This window comes from Ambystoma mexicanum, chromosome 1q (assembly GCF_040938575.1).
Source record: "Ambystoma mexicanum isolate Mex_15411 chromosome 1q, UKY_AmexF1_1, whole genome shotgun sequence".
In the NCBI taxonomy this organism is placed as follows: domain Eukaryota; kingdom Metazoa; phylum Chordata; class Amphibia; order Caudata; family Ambystomatidae; genus Ambystoma; species Ambystoma mexicanum.
This window is the reverse complement of record NC_090922.1, coordinates 813,119,707-813,145,405: the sequence shown is the minus strand read 5'-3', so window position 1 is coordinate 813,145,405 and position 25,699 is coordinate 813,119,707.

Here is a 25,699-nt window from a genome sequence, read left to right as displayed (position 1 = left end):
ACATAATTAATTCAAGGTGGGCTGACCTCATAGGGTTCCCCTATGGAGTTTATATATGTACAGGTACCTGGTAAAGTATGGTCCGCCTTTGGTCCTCGACTCCTGGATGTGAGTGTTGGCATATGTCTGTTCTTGTCTTTATTCTGTCGAAGTGGTCTTCGTTACACAGTATAGTCACGGTTTGCCTTTCGCAGCCCCAGTCTTGGTGTGCTCATGGTAAGGTTTTCAGTGAGTCCTCTGTGTTAATGCTGCCACCAGTTTCTTAATTTGTGCTTTATTGGTGACTGCTTTTCTCTGACAGTTTGGTTAGGAATTGGAATTCTGTGATGCCTGAGTGTGGTGTAGATCTGTTAGATTGGGATGAGTGTTTGCGATGGCTGGTGATGATTGAGTCTGGGTAGTCTTCATCAACAGCAGGATGTAGTGATGTCACAGGGTGTTCAGGCTATTGGTCTTCCACGACTAATAGAAGTCAGAGTTGGTGTTGGTTTGTTTGTTTTCCTACATCCAGATAAATGTTTGTTTCAATGGCTCAGGGAGATAGGTTTGGGGTATTCTGTAGTAGGAATGCTAGATTTGTAGGATGTGGTACTCCAGATGAGGGCATGCCTTTTTTTGTTTTTCAGCCCTTTGCCCACATGGATGATCAGGAAAGTGTGAAGATGCTGTTGAGAATAGTTGTAAGGGGTGAGCGTTAGTAGCGAAAGAGTGGGGTTGGTGTAGGGTTTTTAGTCCGCTGGATGATCAGTAAAGTGTAAAGTGCCTGGTGAAGTTGTGGTGTGGCGGTGCTGGGCAAATCTGTAGTGAGCTGGAGAGTGTAAGGGATACATTTGTGGTGGTCATGAGGGCAGTTTGGGTCCGAGTGAGTGACATATGGAATAATTGGTGATGGTTGGGGGTAGGTGGGGATGGTGGAGGGGTGTGCATGTATAGTGATGTAGGCTGTGTTATTGGTGTGGAAGAGGTAGTGAAGTGGTGACAGGTGAAAAGTGTAAAATGATCTGCGGTGAAGGCGACAGTGGAGTGTAAGGGGATATTAGGGTTTGTGCTGACCTTTAAATAGGGAACAATGAAGATATAGTGGACAAGAAGGTAGAATGTGAGATGATATCTGGGTGGAAGTGGCGTAAGGAAGGAGATTACAGTATAGTGGAAGACGGGTGGACTGGGAAGTGAATGGATACATAGGAGAGATCAGGGATCAGGACTGGTGGAACATGATATTGTTTTAGGGGTGTAGGCATAGTGGACAATGGTGTGGTGGGATGTGCAAGATTGTGCATCAGGGGACGACGTGAAGGAGTGGTGCAGTAGTGGCGGGTGTTCAGGCTTGATTGTGCATTAGTTGAGAAGATGTGTGTGGGAGGCTGATGGCAGGCGAAGGAGGTGTTGCAGGTGAGGATTGGATGTGAGAGAGGCATTGGTCCATGGGAAGGTGGTGGGTTGGCTTGTCAGGTGGGTGAAAGAAGCGGAATGCATACCCACCCTGCTCGGAGTGACTCAAGCAAGACAAAAGAGGTGATAGCTGGAAGGCTTAGAATGAATCTTAACCACTAACATAGCTTTGCGTAATTCCTCCTGAGCATTGTTCCTCAGTCTGCCAAGCCATTACAGAAAGGGGAAAGACCATATTCAAACCAGGCTTGGTCCCACCGCGAAAGGGGCAGTCCAGGCCAAACTACTTAGTCACATCTCTTCTTCATGAGACCACAAGCAACACCAGACATCATCATCAGTGAGGTATAGCTTGGGTCTCTAGGCCCAGCAGGATCGGGACCAAAGTGTGGGCATACCCGTCCCAATCAGGGTGACTAAAGCAAAAAAAAGTAGTGATGGCTGCAAGGTTTAGAATTAATCTTAACCTCTGTTATAGCTCAAGGCAGCCCTCTGGACCACCGCTTTTCAGCATATCAAGCAATTACGAAAAGATAAAGACCATGTGCAAATCTGGCCTGGTCCCTCGCCAATAATTACAGCATTTCCACTGCAAGAACACTGCAAGAACACTCTCATACTGGCTGCGGCCCATCACTTGCCAGAATTGCCACTGTGTGTTTAATATGCCCAATAATGGCATTAACATGCTGACTGTGTTAATAATGCTAGTATTGCCACTATAAGAACATGTTCATGTTGTTGTTTTTCCCAATTTTGCCATATTGCCATTGTAAGAAGACATTGGGCCTCATTACAAAGAAGGAGGTAACCATGCCGCTTTTAGCGGCATGGCTACTCCCTTACCGTGTACCGGGTCCGGCTCCGGGTTCCTTGAATGAGGAATTACTGGGCCATTCCGACCTTGGAGGGCCCGGTAATTCCTCATTCAAGGAACCCAAACCCAGTACATCCCCATTCCCATTCGAGCCCCCCTGGTCTGCTCGCAGGACCTGATAAGGACGCCTGGTAAAACCACACACACTGTGATATACCCAAAGCCAACTCTTTCAATAAATACATGCATACATACACATATTTCAAAGAGTTTTTCTACTTAAATGCTACACCACCCCACCTGCCATCCCAGGCCTCCATACTGTCAGCTCTCCAGGTTGTCCGCATGCAGACAGGAAGCATGGGGGGGCCAATCAACAACTTTCCCTGAGTTCTATGAGTGAATCCTGCTTCCTGCCCAGGCGCCAATGCCAGTAATTCAGGTGCCCCGAACTAGCTCCTCCATCAGGGATGTGCAAAAGTGCCTCCTTCACAGTTATAAACTTGTAGCACCATAGCCTACTTTTCCAAAGGCAAGGTTGGGGGACCTGAACATCACAGGCCTTCTACTGACCATTGGGCACAAACAGGCTTGAGTACCATTCATGCGGGAAACCAGGTTTCCCCACAAAACTACACTGCTCAGGAAGGGGTTCGACAGCTGTTTGTTGGAACTGCTCAGTTTTCAATGGGCCTACCCTCCGTCTCCTCCATAAGGAATGGCAGGGCAATGCCTTGTCACCCATCATGGACGGACTGCCATCTATGTACAACATGTACAAATCTGAGCTGGTTGAGTGACAAGTCATTGTTTAACCTATCAAAACCTACATTTTAGAATCACATTGGATTTAAAGAAATTCCTGATTACTTTCTATCATCCAAAATTCACTAACCCCTCAAAAAAACGGAATTTGTCAATCTCCACAAGCAAGAGATACAGATTTTACTAAATTCTGTATTTTGTCAAAGTCAGTGGCGAGGGCCGTTTCATCACAAGACCTTCTAGGACTTCTTGATGGTGTCCAGCACATTAACAAGGTAGTGGGGCAGTGAAAAGGTGTTATTTCTTTCACAGGACTCTTTAAACCCTTTAGGCAAACCACTGCAGACCTGTAGCCCTATTGCAGATAGGAAGCCTTGTGTACTTTAAATATAAAAACAGCCTTCAGGTGCACCTTATCCAGGGATTTGGAGTCCAACCCCTAGACCCCCAGTACTGGGATGAGGTGTGACTTGCAGCAAGGATTGTCATTTCATGCAGGGAATGTCATTTCATGGAAATGCAGTACTCCGAGGCCATTATTTACTAGGACTCAGACAGTGGGGTCCAACCAGAATGTCGAAAACTATGCAACACATGAAGAACTCCTGGTGCTACACAGAGGGCAGATGCAATATCTCACAGCAACCATTTAAGCAATGTACACTTTTCCCCACCCAAGATGGCCAACACGTTCACTCTGACATTTGAGCACACTATTCAGGCTTTGTGCCAAACTGCTTTTGGATTCATTTCGGGTGTGAAAGTACAGAGTTCACATGAGACTGTTGCTTCAGCTTCCAAGCCACTGAGGGAATTGGAGAACAACGCTCGATTCAACAAGACCGTCTCGCTTGAGGGAGTTTGATCAGAACTACTTATGTTGGAATTGAAGATTTGCTCCAGTCAGGTGGAGATTTTAATTTAAAAACGGATCAGTTTCTCTCTGTGACACCCACAATGAATTGCCCAATCTGATGTAATTCAATGACAAGTTCAAGTTAAACCACCGTTTCAATACCACCATTTTGACAATTTGAGGACGGTGTAGTTGAATGATTATTTGCCGGGGGCAGACGGCTTATTGCCTGACATGCTGAGGAAAATAACCCCCCCTGAAATGCTGACATTCTTTCTAAAATTAGTGTAAAAAATAGGTGATTTGCAAAATGTTTGTAATATCCTCACTCAAGAAATGCTGCCAGAGCAGAATGCCCTGGCTAAACTGTGTGCAAATGGTGGCACATCGCCTAAAGAAATGAAGAACCCCACACACTTCTCTGCGGAAAGGCCACAAGGCCAGGGATCGGGAAGCTGCTACTCACTGCTCAGTGGGAGAGGACTCTGCGGCCTAGGATGCTCCTTAGTCTTACCCTGGTAAAAGCTACCTGTGCAACCTGGATAATTGAGAGCCAGTGGGAGAGGAAGTGGCACACCTGAGAATTCTGGATGAATGGACTCTGACAACCTGAAAAAGTGTGCATAGCCCATAATTCAGTGAACGACTGAAGTCGCTTCTCCAAGCAACGAGTTGGGGGCAGATCTCTTTCTTCGGCTGGGTCCTCCATCTGGCACAGCCTCCATCCCTCCCTGAAACCTGAGGAGAACCATCTCCGGTTCCGGAAGCCCCCTCTCTCCTGCTGACTTCCTGGCTGAAAGTAAATCTGCACTGGTTACCTGGCCACCCTCCGTTCTCGGGCCCAGGTCCCTTCCCCTGCCAGTCACACACCTGCACTGCCTTCATGGCAACCCCTGCACTTGGTACTGTTTCTGTATCCCGACAGTCCCAATAGCAGCACTTACACCTGATGCCTGCACTAACCCTTGCACTTGCCATCTGATGTCTGCACTTACCCTTGCACTTGCACTTGCCACCAACTGGCTGGCTGAACCTTACCTACTTATTTATTCTATTATCCTATGTACTGCACTGTCCCTTCCCCCTTCCCCTGCACTTGCGCAATCTAAATGACACCTGGCCTAGTAGGATCGTTGTCTTCTTCCCTCTGTTCCCCTCCCTTGCCTCGTCGCGCCTTGAAACACCTATGTATAGGCTCGTTATAAATGCTATATCATATCATATCAAGGGTTAGGGCACTTTCCAGAGAATTTTATTCCTCTCTGGTGCATAATTAGTGAATGCCTCCATTTAGGCAGAGAAGAGCGCTGACATATGGGATTTTGTACACAAGACGGATATCGGAAATGGTGGCCAATATTGCAACAAGCATTGGCAAAGACAATAGGTCTGGCTTTGAACATGTAAAGGATAAAGCTTGATTGGCCCAGTCTTCTCAGAACAAAGGTTAACCTCCATATTTACAAACAAACTAATGTTTAGCATTAGACAGACAGCTTAACATTCAAAGTAAAAAGGGCTGCCATTGTCAGAATTCATGAATTTTGGCCAGTAACCAAAACAAAGGTCATTAGGCGTATTTATAAAACATTTATTTCCAGTGTTTGATAAAAAAAAAGAACATCTCCCATAAACTGAAAACTGAATCTCTCACTTTTTCAGGTGCCGAAGGGACTCTCAGAACTTCATATGACGCCTCTCCAAAGAATGCTGGGTAGAGGTAGCGATTTCGCTGTATGTTGGTGAAAGGTTAGCGGGCCACTTGTATATACCCATGTCTTCATGAAACACACATTGGGCCTCATTACGAGGTGGGCGGTAAGGGATTACCGGTACCGTTAAGAGTAACGGTAATCCCTTACCACCCTATTACGAGTTCCCTTTGAGGGTCCTCCCTTAACACCTGGTTTTACCAGGCGTTAAGGACGGGACCCGCAAAGGGACTTTGGTGCTAATAACGGTACCGCAATTTGCGGTACTGTTATTAGCGCCTCCCCATTCCCATTGAGCCCTATGGGGGCTCAAATGGAAATGGGGAAGGGCCCTGGTGAATGGGGAATTACCGCCCCTGCCAACCTTGGAATGGGGCGGTAATAGTTCCATTCACCAGGGCAGAGTCGGTAAGGATTCGGATGCAGCCATGGCGCTAATAGCGCCATGGTTACCTCCAAACTCCTAATGAGGCCCATTGGGCCTCATAACGGGGTAGGTGGTAAGGTATTAGCGGTACCGGTAAAAACACTGGTGCCGGTAATCCCTTACCACCCTATACCAAGATCCTTTAGCGGGTCCCTTCCTTAACGCCTGGTTTTACCAGGCGTTAAGGAAGGGACCCGTTAAGGGACTTCAGAGCTAATAATGGTACCGCAAATTGCGGTACTGTTATTAGCTCCATCCCCATTCCCATTGAGCCCTATGGGGGCTCGAATGGGAATGGGAAATGGTTCCCAGAATGGGGATTTACCTTGTCCTCCAAGGTTGGAATGACCCGGTAAGTCCCTATTTCGGGAACCCCGACCCGGTATGCGGTAAGGGGTTAGCCATGGTGCTAATAGCAGCATGGCTACCTCCTACCTCGTAATGAGGCCCATTGTGTTATACAAAAGATACTACATCAGTTTTGCAGGTAAAAACAGTCCACATTTTATTCCTGAAAAATTCTCTCAAATCCTGAAGGGGACCCCAGTTGTCTTTTATATCAACCATAAATGATAACCACAACCTTGACCCTGACCCTAGCAGCCCTGCTGACCCGTCAGATGCAAATTTGGCCTGCTAGCTGCCTGAGCTGTCCCAGGATTACTTGCAGAATCCAATGTCCAACAGGACAGTCCAACGCCCAATCCTGAGCTACATGTCGACCCAATTGGCAACCCGAGGTGCCACCCGACCCTCCACGCCGGTTTGACCTATTGGATGAGAGTGGACTGCTCAACCCACAGCCCGGGTAAGGGAGAGTGGACCCCTCAACCCACAGCCCGGGTAAGGCTGAGACCCTGTATCTTCATGTTTTTGTGAGAGGTGTTTTTATCAGTGTGTAGAAAATGGGTTTTTCAGTAACATTGCTAATACCCTTTTACATTTTCAAAGCTAGCTCTATTGGCTTTGCTTCTTTTAATTATAATTCTGCTTGAATTTATTCACAAAATAAAATAAATATTTGTTTGTATTGTTATGTAGTGCAACACGCTGAAGACCCATATCTGCTAAACCTCTAGGATTAGCCCAAAGTCTCCAGCTTTCTGAGTCACATCTTCATGGCTGAGAATAAAAGGCAATACTCCTTTGCTCGTCCCCAAAGCAGTGATTGGAGAATGCATGTCACAGATAGTTTACTGGACACTGTTCTGCCAGCAAACACATGACGGCAAATGGTTCCCAGTGGGGCCTTGTAAAACTTAGCATCTCTTTCTTATAAGAAGAGCAACGCAAAAGGAAGCTCTGGACCGTCATATGTTAAAGCGTGGAGGATATGAACAGATGGGGCACTTGATTCTGAAAATCTTCATAATGCGCCAGAAACATATCAAACTCTGTGCCCCAGTTCAAAACAATATAACTGAGTCCCCACAAAACAGGTGTAAACTGTCTCTCATTTTCATGATGCAAGATTATTTAACACGCCAAAACGGGCTTGCAATCACATTGTATAGTAACAGCATGGCTGTGTCAATCTATGATTACAAGCAGGTGAGCTCCTCACAATAACTTTTATGTGTGCTTTAAAGCCTTCAAAGTACATTTTCAAAACTCAGATTAACTTTTTTAGGTTCACATTATTTTGCTATCTTGAACTTAAATGTTACTACTTGAAATGGGGGAAATAAAGCTACAATCCTATTTCTTTTTTAAAATATTTCCATATTTTTTATATATATATTTCTCAAGCGAGTTTATTATGATGTGTGCACTTTTCAACTCATCTCTATCACACAGAGTATTCATCAAAGTCAAACATTAACACAGATTTCTACCAACTAGACCTAAGGTGATATGTGGCCAAGTGCCTAAACTGAAGACTGATCTCAAAGCCTGGCTTCACCACTTAATTAAAGGTTGTGGCCATTTACAAAACATTTATCTCATTGTGACATAACTGGGAGAGTTTTAATGTGAACTATCAAAGTCCTGCTAAACCCTGTTTCTGCACTGAATAGAAGATGATCTAATAATTCAACAGAACAAACGTGTGCATGTGTTTTTAATTAATAGCATACAGCAACAGTCAGTGCTGGAAATGGAAAACATTTAATTTGGGAACCGTCACTTCTTAGGAGGGGCAGGGCTTTAGGCAGGGCTTTAGGGAGAAGGGGGGCCAGGTTGTGCAACAGTATCTCAAATGAACTCAATCCCGGCGATTTGCATAAAAGCAAAGAGCATTATGGGAACATTCTAATGCCCACAATTTTAAATGTTAAACCTGTCTCATAGTGATTAAAAAGTTTTGATAGGTCACAATATTCAGCCTAGCAAAGAGATGTCTGTAAAATGCAGGACATATGTGAGGCTTCAGCAGTTTCTGTAGGCAGGCTACAGTACTGAGTGTTCTGAACACTTGCTGAAGAATGAGTTGTGAACAGGGCACAGACTGCTTTCAGAATACTGCACGAAGGTGGAGTCTTCTGAAAACAGTCATGCTTGAGGCACACAACCTGCAAAAGTCAGTGTCAGGGACCCCCTGCGTCTGGAGGATGGAGCGGGCTCCTTATTTGCAGGAGCGCTGCTCCGTCTTGTTGTGGCCCATTTCCTGCACTGGCAACAATTATGTTTACTAAAATGGAAATAAAAGAAATATGTTGATAGGAAGTTGCCATCAGTTTTTTTGTGATTATGCCATACTGAACATTTGCTTGGCATTCATGTATGTGTGCGATCAATTGCCATCCTGCAAGGGTGTGAAAGCCCTTGCTTTTTTGATTTTTATTTAAGCAGCAAGCCTCAAGCAGGGAAGGGAAAATGAAGTCTGTTTTCTCTTTCTGTGGTGGCCAAAAGGTAAACAAACAAAATGGCGACTATGGAAAGGGAGAAGGGACTATATGTAGTCCCTTCTCCCTTTACATGGTGGCCATTCAAAAAAAGGAGAAAAAAGTAAACAAAAAATGTGGCTGCCATTGAAAGAAGGGACTAAATGTAGTCCCTTCTTCCTTCCCATGCCATGGAAAGGGAGAAGGGACTATATGTAGTCCCTTCTCCCTTTACATGGTGGCCATTCAAAAAAAGGAGAAAAAAAGTAAACAAAAAATGTGGCTGCCATTGAAAGAAGAGACTAAATGTAGTCCCTTCTTCCTTCCCATGGCAGTGTGTCGCAGATCGGGAGCTTACGCGCTGGAGACAGAAGTGTTTCCAGCACATTGGCTCCTGAAGAGGAGCAAAAAAAAAGGTAAGTGGAGGGAATGGGGGTAGAGGGGGAAATCTTTGGAGTGGGTGGAGATCTTACCTCATTCCCCAGTGGGGGAAGATGGCGGCCTCCATCCATGAGGCAGCTCAGAGCGGGTGGATTACCGCTGGTAATTCCCCCGTTCTGAGCCTCCTCATTGGCTGAGAGGCTGACACCTTACCCCATCACCGTGTACTAATAAATAATAAAATGATGACGGTAATTCCATCTCTGAAAGGGCAATCTGCTATTCCGATTCCCCTTTCATATGCTCCATGCCAAAAGCATCATAGTATTATCTGTGACCTGCTGCATTAGTATCCTGATTTACAGCACCTGCTCTACCAGCTCCTGCTCTACCAGAGCAGGTTCAGAGGTCACAGATATCCATTTGACAACTGCAGAGACAGCCATGTCGCTGCAGCGCGGGAGCTATGTTAAAAAAAAATCATAAATAACCAATTACAATAAGATATGCACCTATGTACCAAAACTATAATGACCATAAGAAGCCATGATGATCTTAATGACCATGATGGTGGCAGAATAAACTGTAAGAGTAAAGCTATGCCTGGGTTTAGACATGGTGCATGGCCCTACTATGATCATTGCTGCCACATTAAATTGTTATTGCACATATGCAGCCCTGTGGTCCCTGTTCAGCGGTGGAAATGTCATGTGTATTTCCTCAGACAGCCCAGTTCCTGCACTACTGGCACAAATGTAGCCTGGTGGGGTTACCTTACTTTGTTCCTTTGTAAGGGCAGGTGACCCTTCCCCCAGTGCCTGTCACTCCACAGGATGTTGGCTTGGGAACAGGAATTAAAGGGTACACCTGAGAGCCAGGCCTCACACAGGCTGCCTTTCTAAAGGTCTTTGTGTCTATTGAGAATGAGAGGGGGTGGATTTAGTGTAACCAGAGAGGGATCTGTACAGTTTTGGGAGGGTTTTGCCATCTTGATTCTTGCTGCCTCTCTTTCTCCTTCCTGTCCCCTCCACTTCATCTGGAGTGAAGCATTCTGGGTGTGACATCATAATGGCAAAGTCTACACATTTCAAGAGCTGGGTTAGCTTAGGGTTAACCTTAGTCCAGTCATTTGAGGACTTTTGCCTATAAAAGAAGGGATCTCCGAATACTTCTTTGAATCAACTTGGGAATCATCTTAAAGCATCTTTGAATCAACACTTGAGAAGATTGCACTGGACCCTGCTCAGAAACCAGTCCTTTCTAAGGTCTTCCAGTTGTAAGGTGAAGGCAGGTGCTCCAAAGGCAGAGGAAAGCTCTGTCCCCTAACCATCCCCATGGACCCTTGAGGGTGATCAGCAGCTGGAAGAGGACCGGCCTCTCTGTCAGACACAGAGGTACCCAGGACCTCACCTTGCTTGAGGACCCCTGCAGTTGTTTGTCAGCCGCCCCTTCTTTGGCCCAAGAACAAGGACCCATCTTGTCCCTGAGTCCCTGCAGTGAGACTCAAAGCAAGCTCAGACGTGACCTGCTGCTGGAGCAAGGCCACCTCTCTGCCAGCCACAGTGGTACCCAGGACCTCACTGTATTAAAGGACCCCAGCACTTCTGTGCCAGCTTCACCCATATTTGGGAGCATGAGAAAAGTCTGGTTTGGCTGACAAACCACCAAGAACTGCACAGAAGGTACTATGGACTGCTAACTGCCCGCTAGGTCCATTTTTGGGCCCTAAAGATTGGTTAAGTGACATTGAACACTTTTTGCTCACAAGTACATATCCTTTTTCAAGAACATTGTTGCTTTTACTTTCCCTTCACCACTGATTCATTACCCAGAGTGCTGCATATATTAGCTTTACTTATTCTGTATTCTTTACTCAGGGGTCTGTTGTAGTGTTTCCTAGTTAGTTATTATTGTCCATGGTGTGTTTAATTAAACTGTATATGTTTTTATAGAACCTTGATTGGACATTCCTTTACTTTGGACTGTAATACTTCCCTGTTTGGGTTGCTACTGAACCACGTTCACAACCCACTTCACAGCATAGCCTTCCCTCAGCTCACATTACCATGAAAGGCAAAGGAAATATATCTCTTGACTGTGCCTGTTTTACCTTTATGATTGTGTTGGCTCTTGGTTCGTAGAAGTGTAAGGGCTGAGTGCGTGATTTAGCCTCTACTCATCCTTGTACTCCTGCAGGGCAGAAGTCAATTCATCAAATTGACGGACAGTGGTTGGGATTTGAAACAGACTATGCCTACAGCCTAGTCAACCAAATTAAGAGTGTACGTATAATGTTAGTTTCCCAGAAAGGTATATTTTTTAATTACTACAATGTGTCTCACAATGGGTGTAGTACACAACCGGGAAAACAGGTTTCCTGCATATACTCTGTAAGACATTGGGTCTCCAACATGGTGGTGAGGTTAGTAAGAATGACCTGCTGAGAAACCTCAGATCATTGTTAGGTGATAGGGGAATTTCATTTATCTGAGAAACTCACAAGGCTTCCAATGAGGAAGGAAGTATCTCGGGTGGTGGCACCAAAGGATAGCCTTGGCACCTCATCCCCCTCAAACCTAATCCAATCATCTGAGGTGGAGAGTAAACCTTATGAGGCGTTTAAGCATCAGCCCTTAGCGTCACAGTGTGGATGGGGCACAGGTAACAAAACTGACACAACTCAGGGCATATCTAACTTGGAGGTATGTGAGAATATTCTTGAATGGTGGGAGGTGGAGTTACACCAGCATTTACGGGACATGAGTGACACGGTGCCTGTGGAGCCTGGGAAGGCTGCAGGCAAGTACATGAACACTCATGTTCACAGACAGGCTAAAGCATACACACCGAAATCAGAGGAAACTGATTATAATAAGCACACAGTGGGAAAAGGCAGAGGTTTTGACCCTCCATCCAAGAAAGATCCCCAATAATTCAAAGGGGAATCCCGGACCCATGGTAGGACAACTCCCAGAGGAAATCAGCTTGTGGGCACCTTTTGCCCTGAGGCTTTCACACCTCTAGGGTTGTTTCCAGTGTGGAGATTTGACAAATACGAAGGGGTATCCTGCCTGCGAGGGGACACCCAAACAGGCTTTTCTGACTGATGGTCCTCTCGAGAAGGGGGCCACGCTCAGGGTGGGCATCTTAACAGATGAGGTCCCACTAGTCCAGGGAGAAGGGGTGGACTGGGTTGGGGTGCAGGAAGGCATTTGCTCCCCAGGCTGGTAAGTCCAGTGCTCCGAGGGCTGGCAGAGCTGGTCTTCAGTTGTTTTCCCCTCTGTTTGTCTCCTGCCTTGCAAGATGTGTCATCAGGCACTTGAGCGCAATGAGGCACTCTTGTTGATGGCAGTAGCAACGCATTTTTCAAATGTGTCTGGCCATCCCCTGACACGCGCAGGCACACGGATGTGCACTACAGAGGAACGGCAGGCAGCGGAGGCTGTTTACATTTCTCTGCTTCCATTGGTATGGGAGCAACCGCTTTCATGCTTTCCTGCAGCTCGCTTTTAGACACGTGCTTCTGAGAGCAGGCATTTATTTTGCTACCGCTACCCAGCTTTGTGCTGCTTACTGAATAGCGACCCCAAATCATAGTCTTGCAGTGTCTGACCGGCTGCGGCCGCGATTCAAAGGCATTCATGAATGTTAGGGCTGCAAGTGCTTCATAAAATGATTCTTGTTTTCTGCGCACCCTGGCTCCTCCTCCTCATGCCTAGCCCACTGTCATCACTCTAGATTTGGCCGCATCCAAATACATCAAATTTATTTGGCCGCATTTTGCCCAAATATGTGTTGGGGGTTGGGTAAAGCTAATACATATGGTGGGGGCAATGAGGGACTGCAGGGGATCTCCCCCCACATATATTTGCAGCAAAATGGTTCAAACAAAAAATAAATGCAATTACTTTCGCTGCGACCAAATCTACTCGATGAAATGACATAGAACCATTTTCAACCTAGCTTGTGAGATTGTGGGGCCTGCTTTGAACTTCAAAGATCAGAGTAGAGACCTGTGGGAAAGGCAACTAATCATATTACTTGCAGTAAGAAAGGAATTGACAACTAATTTAGGACAAAAGAATGTTTGCAATTTCTGCTGCAATATGCAGTAAAACATGAAGGGAGCTTTCCTTGTAGCATTAGTAGTGTGTCTGTTTTATAATGAATAACTTGCTTCAGCACCAGATTCCAAAAGCTTCCTGGGAAAGTATATGCAAAGCTTTCCTCTCAATCGCAGAGGGGCATGCACCCCCAAATCTCACCTTGCACCTCTACAAATTATGATATTATGATATAACAAAAGTGGCAGCATTTCTTTTCTTTTTTAAATGTAAGTCTTTGTGGGTAAATTCAAACCTTAAACACTGGGAAAAACAGCAAGTATAAAACATCAAAGCTTAAAAGATACATATTCCAAATAACTAAGATAAACATTTCCTTAAAATAGTATGTTATTTACCTTAAAAATGTTAATTCATGCAAGAACACTTTCAGATTAAGATTTCCCAAGTATCCTAATGAAGGCCTGTAAGATATAATAAACATTAAAACTCAATAATACACTCTCACCCGAATAGATATATGCCCAGGATTGATCACTTTCTATATTTTCAATACTCTTGAAACCCCCAAATCCCTTGCTATAAAGGTCAATGACTTTAGGACATCCAGTTAAGAAGTGTCTAGTGGTTTCTATATCCATTTTACATAAGGGAGGAAGTCATTTCAAACGAAGCTGGAGTACAAATCTTTTCACCTTCGGGTTGTCTATTTTAACGATGTCATTGAATGGGGCATTCTTAGAGAATCCCTGTGTAATGTAGGTAGCAAACGATGATTTCCTACCCAATTCCCTCGTATTGATTTCTTTGTCCCAAGCCGGGGCCTTCTGCTTGATTTATTTAATAGCACAAGCTAAATTGATAGGGTAGGAAATGACCAAGGCAATGTCTTCAAAGAAAGAGTTTATATCTCTCATCCAGAGCTGTAATACTCTATGAGGCGCACTTCTTTTCAGTAAACCAAGAACGTTGGAATAAATAGATGTCATTTGTTCCAGCTCCACCAACATCTTTAGTAAAAAAAAATCCCCACAGGCATCTTTTTCTGAGTTAATAGGAAAACTAGTCGCAACTCGCTACGGATAGCTTTAATAGGGATGGATTTAGACAATCCCAAAGTAGGCAGCCAAAGATTTGCCTCCAGTCTCGGAAGCCACACTACTTCCTTATTTCTGTATATTTCCATCCCATAAAGCATACTGGCAATAGCACTGCTCTTATATACCTGCAAAATGCCGTCAGTTGAGAATCTGCATCTAAGTGCAACAAATCCTTTTACAGCATTACCTTTCTTTTGCACCTTCCCAACAATATCCGAGGACAAGGTTCTAATATTAAGAGAATCGGTTACAGGGATACCCAAGTAGATATATTGCCTAACCACTTCCACTGTGGTAATTTTTGATCCTCCAAATAAATGTGCCGGTACGTTCTTACTTCGGTTTATTACTTCGGTTGTCTGGCATAACTTCAGATTTTGTTCGGTTAATGTGAAGATTATTTTCCTCTGCATGATTAGACAATGCAGTTAGGCTCCTCTGTAGCCCAATAGGTGTATGACCAAGGACTACAACATCATCAGCGTATGTCAACCAGGCTATGGGTTGAGAGACTATATGCAGAGTGAAGTTGTTACAGTTACTTAGGACTATATTTAGATCATATATATATATATATATATATATATATATATATATATATATATATATATATTTATATATATATATATATATATATATTTATATATATATCAGCTAAACAACATCGGAGCCAAGATGCACCCCTGTTTGAGTCCATGATTTGTTTTAATTGAAGAGCTATGGAAGCCTTCCTGATTCAATCTTAATTGAACAGTAGTGTCTGTGTGCGATGCTCTCATAAAATGCTCAATCTGGGATTTATACCCACATTTTCCAATTTTTCCATCGGACTTGTCAATTAACTAAAGCAAATATCAAGCATAAGGTCTTTACGAATTAAAAACACAATGGTCCAAAACTTAGCCAGGGTTCTCCTCCCGTTTCGGAAACCCCTTTGCTGGTTACTAAGTATTTTGTACTCATTTATTCAGGGATTCGTTTTTTTTCTAGCAAAAAGGAGGACAACATCTTTGCTATGGTATCATCCTTGTCAAGAAGCTGATAATTGCCCGGCTTTTCCCGTGATCCATTTTAGAAAACGGGGATAAGTAACGATTTTTACCAACTAGCAGGGATTTCTCCCATGGTTGTCATCAGGGAAAATATTTTGTGCAAGATAATGGCCCAATTGTTCGAGTTACGCTTGTTGGCAATATCAGCCAGACCATCGGGGCTCTGTGTTCTAGGCGGTTTGAGCCTTTTAAATCAATTCCTCTGCAGAGAGATCCAAGATTTTTCTCTCTGTTGCGTATTCAAGTATTGTGATCAAGTCTGGCTCCCTTATTTCCTTGTAATATAATTCCTGTATATATTTTTAATCCAATTAGTCTATGATATAGGATACATTTCTTTTCTAGTACTATGCAGGGGCAGAATGTTATTTAATTATATTCCAGAATTTTCTAGAGTCCGAGTGCCTCAGCGCCTTAAACATAATCTGCCATTGGACAGAGGACATCGATCCTTTGGGTGCTCTTATCCAGTTCTTAAAGCCCAACTTTAAATGTTTAATGGTACTATTTGCCTCAAGTATAGAAGATGAAGAGGATAGTTTTATTTCCTTAATTGCAAAGTCGCTTCTTGCTCGCTACAGTAGCAACATCATTAACTCTAGATCCTTCCGCCCTCCTATACCAGTATTTTCCCTGGGTTTTAGCAACATTGATCACAGCTTTCTCTATCATCCCATCATAGTGCTTAATCTGGCTAGTAAAGAATAGATCATCAGTCCAATTATCATATGCAACAACCAATCATTTAAAGCCGCAGCGTTTTTCTCAGACCATTGCACTCGATTGCCTGCTATGCTCACCCAGCTTTTACCCACTAACTTATTACGACAGCTCCTGTTCCTACACCATATAGCAAATTGAGTTGATACATGACCACTCAGTAGAGTCGGGAGAAGCTGATAGTTGTCAATGCTTTAATGTAAGTTCTTTGTTAAAAGGGTATAGTCAATGCAAGAACGTCTCATGCCATATACATCCAGTGGTGCAAGGCCATGTGGTTAATTGCATACGATCTTGTACAGCTAGGAAAAGCCTCCCAGCCACCTCCTTTGCACTTTAGCTCTTTCTCCTCATGTTCAAGCAGATTAAAATCATGGCTTTTGCATGCAAATTTCATAGCATGGTGATTCACACCGCTCTTTCTCCCATAGGTTCTGGCAATTTAAATTGCCTGGTATGATTTACAATCCACCAGGATTAATTAACAGCCACTTGTCAATTACTCCTTCTAAGGCAGCTAATATTGCCTCTAGCAGAATATCTCCCGCGTTTCCTGTAATAAAAACAAGTCTGAGGACAATAGATAAGCATGGCCCTTAGAGTTAGATGTGAAAGATCTAAAGCCTCTAGTATTCCATGACGTGATTGATAAACACTTTACGTTCTTGCAGTTTTGTCATGGGGCTGTACCAAAAAGTCTTTCATCCTTATGATGGTTCATATTATCCAGTTCACAGTTGTCTATTGCTGCGAAGATTATTTGAGCAAGGATATCTATATCATATATTTGGCTTGAGGCTCTTCCAGCTTATATTGATGACCTTGCCTTGGCTTATTAGGCAGGTCTTGCTTTCTCTCTATATCTTTATACAGAGGCCCATGTCTGGCTTGAGGCTCTTCCTGCTTATATTTTTTACCTTGTCTTGGCTTATTAGGTAAGTCTTGCTTTCTCTCTGTTATGTAACCCAACTCCACAAGCTCCTGTGATCTATATCCAGAGGCACATGTTTGGCTTGAGGCTCTTCCCACTCATATTGATGACCTTGCCTTGGCTTATTAGGCAAGTCTTGCTTTCTCTCTGTTATATAACCCAACTCCACAAGCTCCTGTGAGTGGGTCATAATTAATTCAACAACAATGGGAGATATTAGATGCACAATGGCCCAATGTGCCTCATATATAGAGTGTGGTATCCCTACCAGTGCTATATCTCTAGTGGTCATCACTTGTAGCTCAGAACAACAATGCAGTAAAGATAAAACCTTGTTCCGATTTCAAAATGATCCGTTATTAGTAGATCGCATGTGCAGTAACTTTATTGTTTTGGTTTGCTATTTAGTGCCCCACTGTTCTTCTAAAGTGTGATGTAGAGCATTAGCTGGACTCATTAGCATTTTACTTGTTGGCTTAGTAATGATTGGCACTCCATCATCCTCTCTCTCATTTACTGAGTGAGCATTATTATTTCTTGGCTGCTCCCGTTCTCCTATATGGGTAGGCAGTGTTTTCTTGATTTTGTTATACGATCAATAATCTCAGGGCTTGTGTTGCCCCTTTGTTAGGGAGAATTTTCATTTTAGTGTTTAATTTCTTCCACCTTAGAGACCCCCAGCTCTTGTGCTGTACTTTGGGGCTTTGTGCTTTTAATTCTATGTGTTTTCTGTGTTTCTTTTAACTTTGGAGTCTGACAAACTCCATAGGCATCATCTTTACATTGTGTCACACAGCACTTTCAGTGCAGTGGCACAGGGAAGTCTCTTAGATTTCCCAAAGGTTTAAATACCTTCTTTGGATAAACTACTGTTTCCAAGAGCAGTGAAGTGAAATTTACTTTACTTACATTTTGTAACTTTATAGACCAAGCAGACACTATCTATCTCACAATAGGGTGATGGAGGGGTTACTTAGTATCCCCATTGTCTAGTTTCTCATGTAACATTTTTATGTTACCCTTTCTACAATTAATGGCTGGTGGAAGTGGTTTACTTTTTACTACCATTGTGTGTTTTTACTGGGGGCTGCGTTCCAGCTGCAGTAAGGCACCCATGGGTGCCCATTTTGTCTAAATGGCCCCGGTCTTCTTTTTTCACCATTTCTTGTTGGAAAGATCCTTCTTGAGATGTACTCTGTGCGCCAAACCAGGTTTGGTCTCTTTGTTCGTTTTGTAATTGGTGGGATTCACAAGTGAAGCCCGCCTCTGGCGCCAGTATGTCTGGCTGGGGCAGGACGTGTGGGAGGTTCCCAAAACTCCTTGTGCTTAATCCCCTTTGTTACAGGAATGCACCCAAAGGTGATTGGCAGGCTGGCTGTCCGGTAAGGGCAGCCAGCCTGCTGTGTGATTGACAGCTAGGCTGGAATGAATGGCAGAAACCTGCATAAAAGGCAAGGCTTTTTGGGCTTGGAAGGCAGAGTCGGCCACAGGATGAAGGAATCCGAAGAAGAACTTAGAAGAGACCCATGCTGCAACTCCTGGACCGTTGGTTTGCCCGGTGAAGCCCTGCTGCTGTGCTGAAGCTCCGAACTTGCCTCGACTAAAGAAGCCCTGCAAGGACGACTTCTCCCTTTGAGTTGGTGGGACCAATCAACTCCAAAGCAATCCTGTCTGCACATCTTCTCGGAGCAGGCTGTATTTCCACTGCTGCTGCTGCTGGAACCGAAATGCCATGGAGAGGAACACCAGATTGTGTGCATTGCTTTTAAGTCGGACCCGAGCGCCAGGAAGATCCTCCGGACTTCTGTGAAGCAGGACTGACCAAGCCTGAGCCACCTCAACAGAGTGCTAGACTCTGCAAGGAAAGTCCACAGTGGTATCCGAGAACCGTGGTGTTGCTATTTGCTGTCAGACGCGAGAAGCTGAAACACTGAAGGACCGCTGAATTGAAGTTTGCCTATTGCTGTCCTGGCTCCATGAGTGACTCTTCTTACCTCTGACTCTGTGCTTTATCTTTTCCCCAGGAAAGGGTTAATTTACTGAACATTGGAAGGTTTTAAAAGTACTTACCTGTTTATGAATTATTTGTTAACCTTTGTTTTATTCCTCTATTCTATCTTTTGCACCAAACTCAGTATGGCTCTAAATGTACCAGTGATAAATCAATGTCCACAGTGTCCTAGCTATTTAAGTCACCTGAGGGTGTAGGAAGATCTGTGTGCCATCCCCAATGGGTATCATCTGATTTAGAGAAAATAAGAGCGTTTTTTGAAGTGCATTTTAATTGTTACATATATATTTCTTCCTTCTGAAGAAGCCGTATACAACTGACTTTTAAATAAATTAATAATTGTTTTATCAAGAAACCTTGAGTGTAAGTGTTCATTTGAATAACTGTACAGTGAAACCCTGTGTCACAACATTACTGCTCACATTGACCCCTCTTGAGTTAAGCCTGGCTGCTCAGCCACACTGCCAACCTGTGTAGTTCAGACTTATACCAAAGGTTGGGTCCCTATTGCCAGAAGGTTAAGGTTATTGTAGTGCACCCAAAGGGTACCGCATACAATCTTGCCTAACACCCTTCTTTATCGGGCCATTTCTTCCAGTGTTAGGTGCAGTTAGAGTCATCAAAGCCACATGACAAGCCGTTTCTCTACATATCAGATCTGCTGATGCTGTACCTGCCAGCGCTTGTGCTGCTCTAGGTGCTGTACAGGAATTCCTCCAGGGAGGTACTAATGCTATTAACCTCTCTTTTCCCTTTACCGCATCTTCTTTGTCTCTGGGCATAGCTTGATTGGCTTGTTTTCTTCCAGCTGTAATTAGCGATTTGTTGAAGGTGTAGATTTCATTGGCTTCAGTCCTAATAGTGGATTCCACAGTATTTCGCCCATTGGGAGAGGAGGTGCATGGACACTTACGGTAGTATTCTGGTCCTCATCTTCTATTGACGTGATTCCCTCATCCTGGGCTTCTAATACAGGGTTAGTGATGCGTTTGTTCGCTTCTAAAACTGTATCAACTAAACATTTGTACGATCTGCTCTTCATTATGTAAGTCACCTCACAGAGCCAGTAGTGCTTTCAAGAAAACCAGCATATCCGTCTCTGGATTAGGATCTTAATCTGAAGAGTCGGATGACAGACAAGATGCACTATGTGCCCGGGAAGAAGCACATACACTCTCTGCTGTTCCAATTAAGTCAGCCGCCCTGGCGCCTACTGGGTTTTCCATGAGCTTGCTTTCCACGTTAGTTTGTCCCCTCAGTCTCAAATACGCAGTCATTTTTCTTTTGGTCTTACAATTCGGGCTCTCCTTTTTCAGACACGTAGCAATGCTTGCAGTTATAGAATGGACTTGTATTTTACACTTTTTGCTTCTCTTAATTGCTTTGCTAACAGAGAGCGCCTTATTCAGTGCCGGATTAAACCCTGTGTCGGACCCCACCTCGCAAATTATCTCCTAATACGTTTTTAATTTTCTGCATCGCTTTATTTTGATCCGATGGGCCGGTGCCTACTTGGCCTAATGGATAATCCAGTACTGGCTTTATTGCAGGTTGAGCACACTGTACTTCGCAGTTGATAATTCCATCACGCTGCAGACCTTTTAATCAAAGTTTATGAAAGTACCCAGCACTTACTTGAGCTGCTCTGTGTTGATTACACTTCTCTTTAAAGACTTACTGCTTACTACTGCCAGAGATGATGCCTCGTAATGCGGACTATTCTCTCACCACTGCAGGGCCACTTCCGCAGCAAATTCCGCTCTGCGCTCCGCACGGTGTAGGGGAGGACTGGTCCAGGAGACCCCCCTCGCCTGCGCTTTCTCCCCAGGTGAGGGCTATGGCTTTTTTGGGCGTCCCCTCATGCCACCCGGGCCCAGGTGGTGGAGGGTTCACCCACTGGAGACATTGCCCGCACGTATTGATTGCCCACATGTAGTAAAATTTAGCTAGGCCCAGAAACCATTTTGTCTGGTAACGATGGTGTGAGCTCAGCGCACTGTAGTGCGGCCCCCACCCTTGGAGGGTTTCAGTCATCCTTGTTGCCGCAGCACCCTGGCAGATCCACTGCGAGCACGTTCCCACGAACAAGACGGACATGAGCTAGCGTAATACACTAACATTGTAACAGTTCACCTCCCGCAGTGTATCATCGCTCCCAGCATGACCCGGCCAGCAGGCCTGGGCAATGAAAAGAACAGTAAAATGGTCATCAGATGGCAAACAGTCTTTATATATTAATGTCAAGACTACTCGCAAAGTATGCTTTCTTCCACCAAATCCCTTATATTACAAAAGCCTGTAAAATGTATAAATCTAAGAAAGCATGCTTCCATGATATAAGCAATGGCGAGCCCACACCATTGCAGTTGGGTGCTAATAATAAAGGAACGCACCAGGAATCTATTTGTTACGTGTATCACTGGGAAACTTACACCCCATGGGCTCGCGCCATAACTGAACTAATGCTGCTAGAGGACACAAGAAAGACGAATGTAACCATACAGAGGGCCCATGTGAAGGATGCACGAGAAGGCGCATGTCATGTGTGCATGTCCAGGCCCCATATGTGCCACCACCGTCACGAACAGTGGCGGGTTACTTTCTATGTTCTCCACCAATCCTAATTCTACCTCACTTATTGCAAATATATATATATGCATATAACTAAAATACTGTACTTGCTAAAACATAATGTATGAATAAGGTGCTCAGACTGGGTATAATCGAGACACATCCAGCAAAGCTTAAATGCATGTTTTGTATTGCTTATAATAAATATTATAGAGTGTTCAAATGTTCGTGAAGCTTTTACCTAAATCGGCAACACACGAGGGAGATACCTTTGTGAAATACGTGCAAGGCCATTCCCCCTCCCACCCTGCGAAGGCTGCCAAGGCATGAGAGCAGAGACCGCGCCGCGCTGCTTTACCTCCCCCAACCAGACTGGAGCCGCTTCAAAGACTTGTAACCCCCTCTGTAGCACCCAAGGCCGCCACCCGCCACCTGCATTATTTACAGCACAGCAGTAAACCTCTGCCTGAACACACGCGCCCCCTCGTAAACCTCACAACCCACCGGACCATCTCAGACTTATGGCCCTGTGCAATCAGGACACCCAACACTTTGACAACACACAGCGGAACATCCATAACAACTTCTAACAAGGCAGAAAGACCCGTACCGCCCGTCCCAGGCCCTGAAGCTTAGCCCCTCGACCTATGGCCCCGGTCAACAGGACACTGGTAACCATGTCCTGACGTATTACCTCCAGACCCCTCACAAGGTGCATTCCTCCTGTGTTGCATTAACCTGTAGTATAACCTATTGGAAGATTTACTAAAGAAGATAATATTGAAATGGCTGAATGACTGCGGTGTGCATGGCCTAGGGCAAATAAGTCAGGAAAAGACATTCATCTCTGACACTGGCCACGATGGCACAACAACACCGCCCGGATGAACTCTGCCACCCTGCCAGGCCCAGCCCAACCCACGAGGCTGACCAGTGACGTCTTCCAGCCAAAGCCAACCACATCGCAGCAGCACCTATAGTTAGTCGTCGCCACCCAATCCCCTTAAACTTGTGCCCCCTATAGTGTGTAGGTTCTTATGACGTTTTTTGTAAATATATACGCCTGTCTTTGCTATTGTCAGACAGAGCGCTCTCGGAGTTTGCAGAGTTCTTTGCATGCCCTATTCTGATTGATAAACTCCCATTAACGCTCACCCGCACTCTGTCTTGGCCTTATTCCCATTTTGGGAGAGTCCTTCATTGTCTCTCATTGCGGGGAGGATCGTGCTGTTTGGGGACGCTTGCTTTCAGTGGTGACCCCGATAGCGTGATTTTTATTTCTTCCTAACTCATTATAACCGTCCCCTTTTGGCACGAGAATCTCCGGTCGAAAAGGGATACGCACGGTGAGCCGGCTCCGGGAGGCTGCCCGCCAACGGCGATCGGTACACTAAGAAGTGCGCACTCAATAGAGAGAGGGTACGGGATCCCGGTTGAAAAATCCCCTTTGAGTACCGCTCGCCGGAGCCGGGGCTGACTGTTGAGCTGAGGGCGACACTGCCTGGACGGACCCAGTTTCGGAGACTATCGGTTCAAGACGGGCACGTGAGTACTGAGTGTGAGCGATTGTAAAGGGAGCGGGGAGAGAAGTGTAGGACAGGGAACGAAGAGGGGGTACGAAGATATACTAAAGATCATTCTAAAATTTCCTTTCTTTTTCTTTGCATATGGCCATTAGGATTAAGAGGTGAATAAGAGATAAAAGTGACGGGAACCTAGCTCCGAAAGGGGGTGGAAGGCGGCGCCGCATAGTGCTATATTGACTAGTACTGGGAATATATGACGAAGTGAAATACAAGATAAAAGTGTTCAGCAAAAGGGGGCACTGAGAATATATTAGTGATCGCTATTACTTCTTTCTTTTCTTTTTCTTTAGGGGTAGGGGGAGAATAAAAAACGAGTTTAGCACGAACTTGGGAAGAAAGTAAGAGAAAAAGGGGTCCTACTAGAAGGGGGAGAGCAGGTTAAAACATATAAATATATGCATATGCGCATCCATCTATCTAAGTAAGATGGACAGGGACAGCCGGCTAGGGAGGAAAGGGAGGGCAGCTTGAATGGTGCATTGAGTGGTACCAAGAGGTGTGTGCACCTCGTATGTGTCAGGGGACGATTTGAGGTTGTGAATGTGCATAACGGTTATAAATGTATAATAGTTAAATGGTCATGGTAAGTGTGATGTGCATGTTTTGATTTCCAGATTGATATTGTCGAAATAAATGATGGGTTGCCCTTGTATGTGCCCCTCCAAGAGAACAGAGTAGACGCTGTGTATAGCTAGTTTTGTATCGTGCAATCAGGGGAAGGGGGGAGAGCCCAAACGAGCCCAACATTGAATGTGAAGTAGCATAAAAAAAAAAAAAAGAAATATTGATACTCCATTCACCTTGTAGTTGCAGACACACAGAGACACACAAGCACTAGGAGGGCACAGAGATGGGGGCTGAAACACCCTTATCACATATTTGTAAGAGTCTTCCAGGGTACGCGGAGCGGATTAAGAAATATCACGACCAATGGGTAACTGAGTTGAAGGGAGAGGGGTTACCCCAGATATGGCCAGAGGGAGGGTCATTTGATAAAAGTGTTCTGGATATGGTGGTCACATGCATTTTCTTGAAGTACAAAGGAAAGCAGTTGCAAAATAGGAGGAAAATATTAGATCTTTGGAGGTTATTTGAAGAGATACCACCACCTAAAGCACCAGCATTAAATCCTGATCTCCCATCCACCACAGATAATCCACTGATGATACAGAAAGATATCAAGGAATTGTCAGGTATAGCGTCACCAGTAGAGGTAATAAGTTTGTACCCGATATTAAAAAAGCCTGTACCCGCAGAAGGATACAGTGATCCGACGTATGTGCCTCCGTCGACAACCACTACACCCCACCGGCCCACTGCACCCCCACCATACGAAAGTACGAGGGAGCGAGGCCAGGCGAGTACACACAGGGTGGACATAGAAAAACTCACAGATGATTTACAGTCAAGACTGTCAATAGCAAAAGATGAGCTCTCGAGAATAAAAGACATGTGCGGACAAACAGCACTTAATGCGACTAGATCAGGGCGCACGTCTAGAGCGCCAGGTGAGAACAGAAAACCTGAAGAGGGGTGGAAGAAAGGTGAGATACTGTTCAGAATTGAAGAAGAACCAACACGCATAATTGAAATAGAGACACGCGAGGGAGATACTGACAATGATGACAGGCCTATGGGGGATAGAGAGGAATTACTATGCGACATAAGGGACGAATTAGAAGAAAGTGACAGGTTGAGCATGGCTATGGGAGGGGGAAGCGAAGGGGGGGATGGCACATGTTCAGTGAGAACACTGGACGATGAGTGGACGGGACGACTAAGGAACAGAGTGGGGAAAATGGCATCACTGGAAACATCAGCATCCAAATCGGGTCCGGATGCCCTAACAAAAGGAAAGCTACAGCTCCCGTTGATACACAGAGGAGGAGGGAGGCCTAACTATATCCCATGGGCACAGATGGATAAAGCCAATTTATTAAAGCTATTGCCCCCATTATCAGGAGGGGCAAGTAAGTGGATATACGCCTTTGAAAAACATACTGCTGGGGTACCCCTAGCTATAGGAGATGTGAAAAGTCTGCTCGTATCAGCGGTGGGTGATCAGGCTGAAAGAGTATGGGTTAAAGCCGGTTTCCCGGGAGTAACGTTAGATTGTGACCGCCATGATGGGGCCTCCTTTAACACAGTGCGGGCTAGGGTGTGGGACGCCTTACGCGAAACATTCCCAGATACACCGGACTTACAGTCAGTGATGCAATGTACAATTAACGACGGGGAGGAGGCTATGGATTACATTTTTCGGGTCCTAGAGATGTGGAGAGCGGAGACGGGCACGCCCTGGTATCAATCGACATCTTTATTTTACTTCATTATAAAAAGAGGGCTCCCAAAGGAAGTGCAGAAAGCGCTCGACAAGATAGCAGGTATTGAAGCAAAGGGATGGCCAGGAATTCAGAGCATAATAGTACACCATTGTAAACGAATAAAGGAAAGGGAGAAGGAGGTGGCGCAGAAAAGATTGGCAG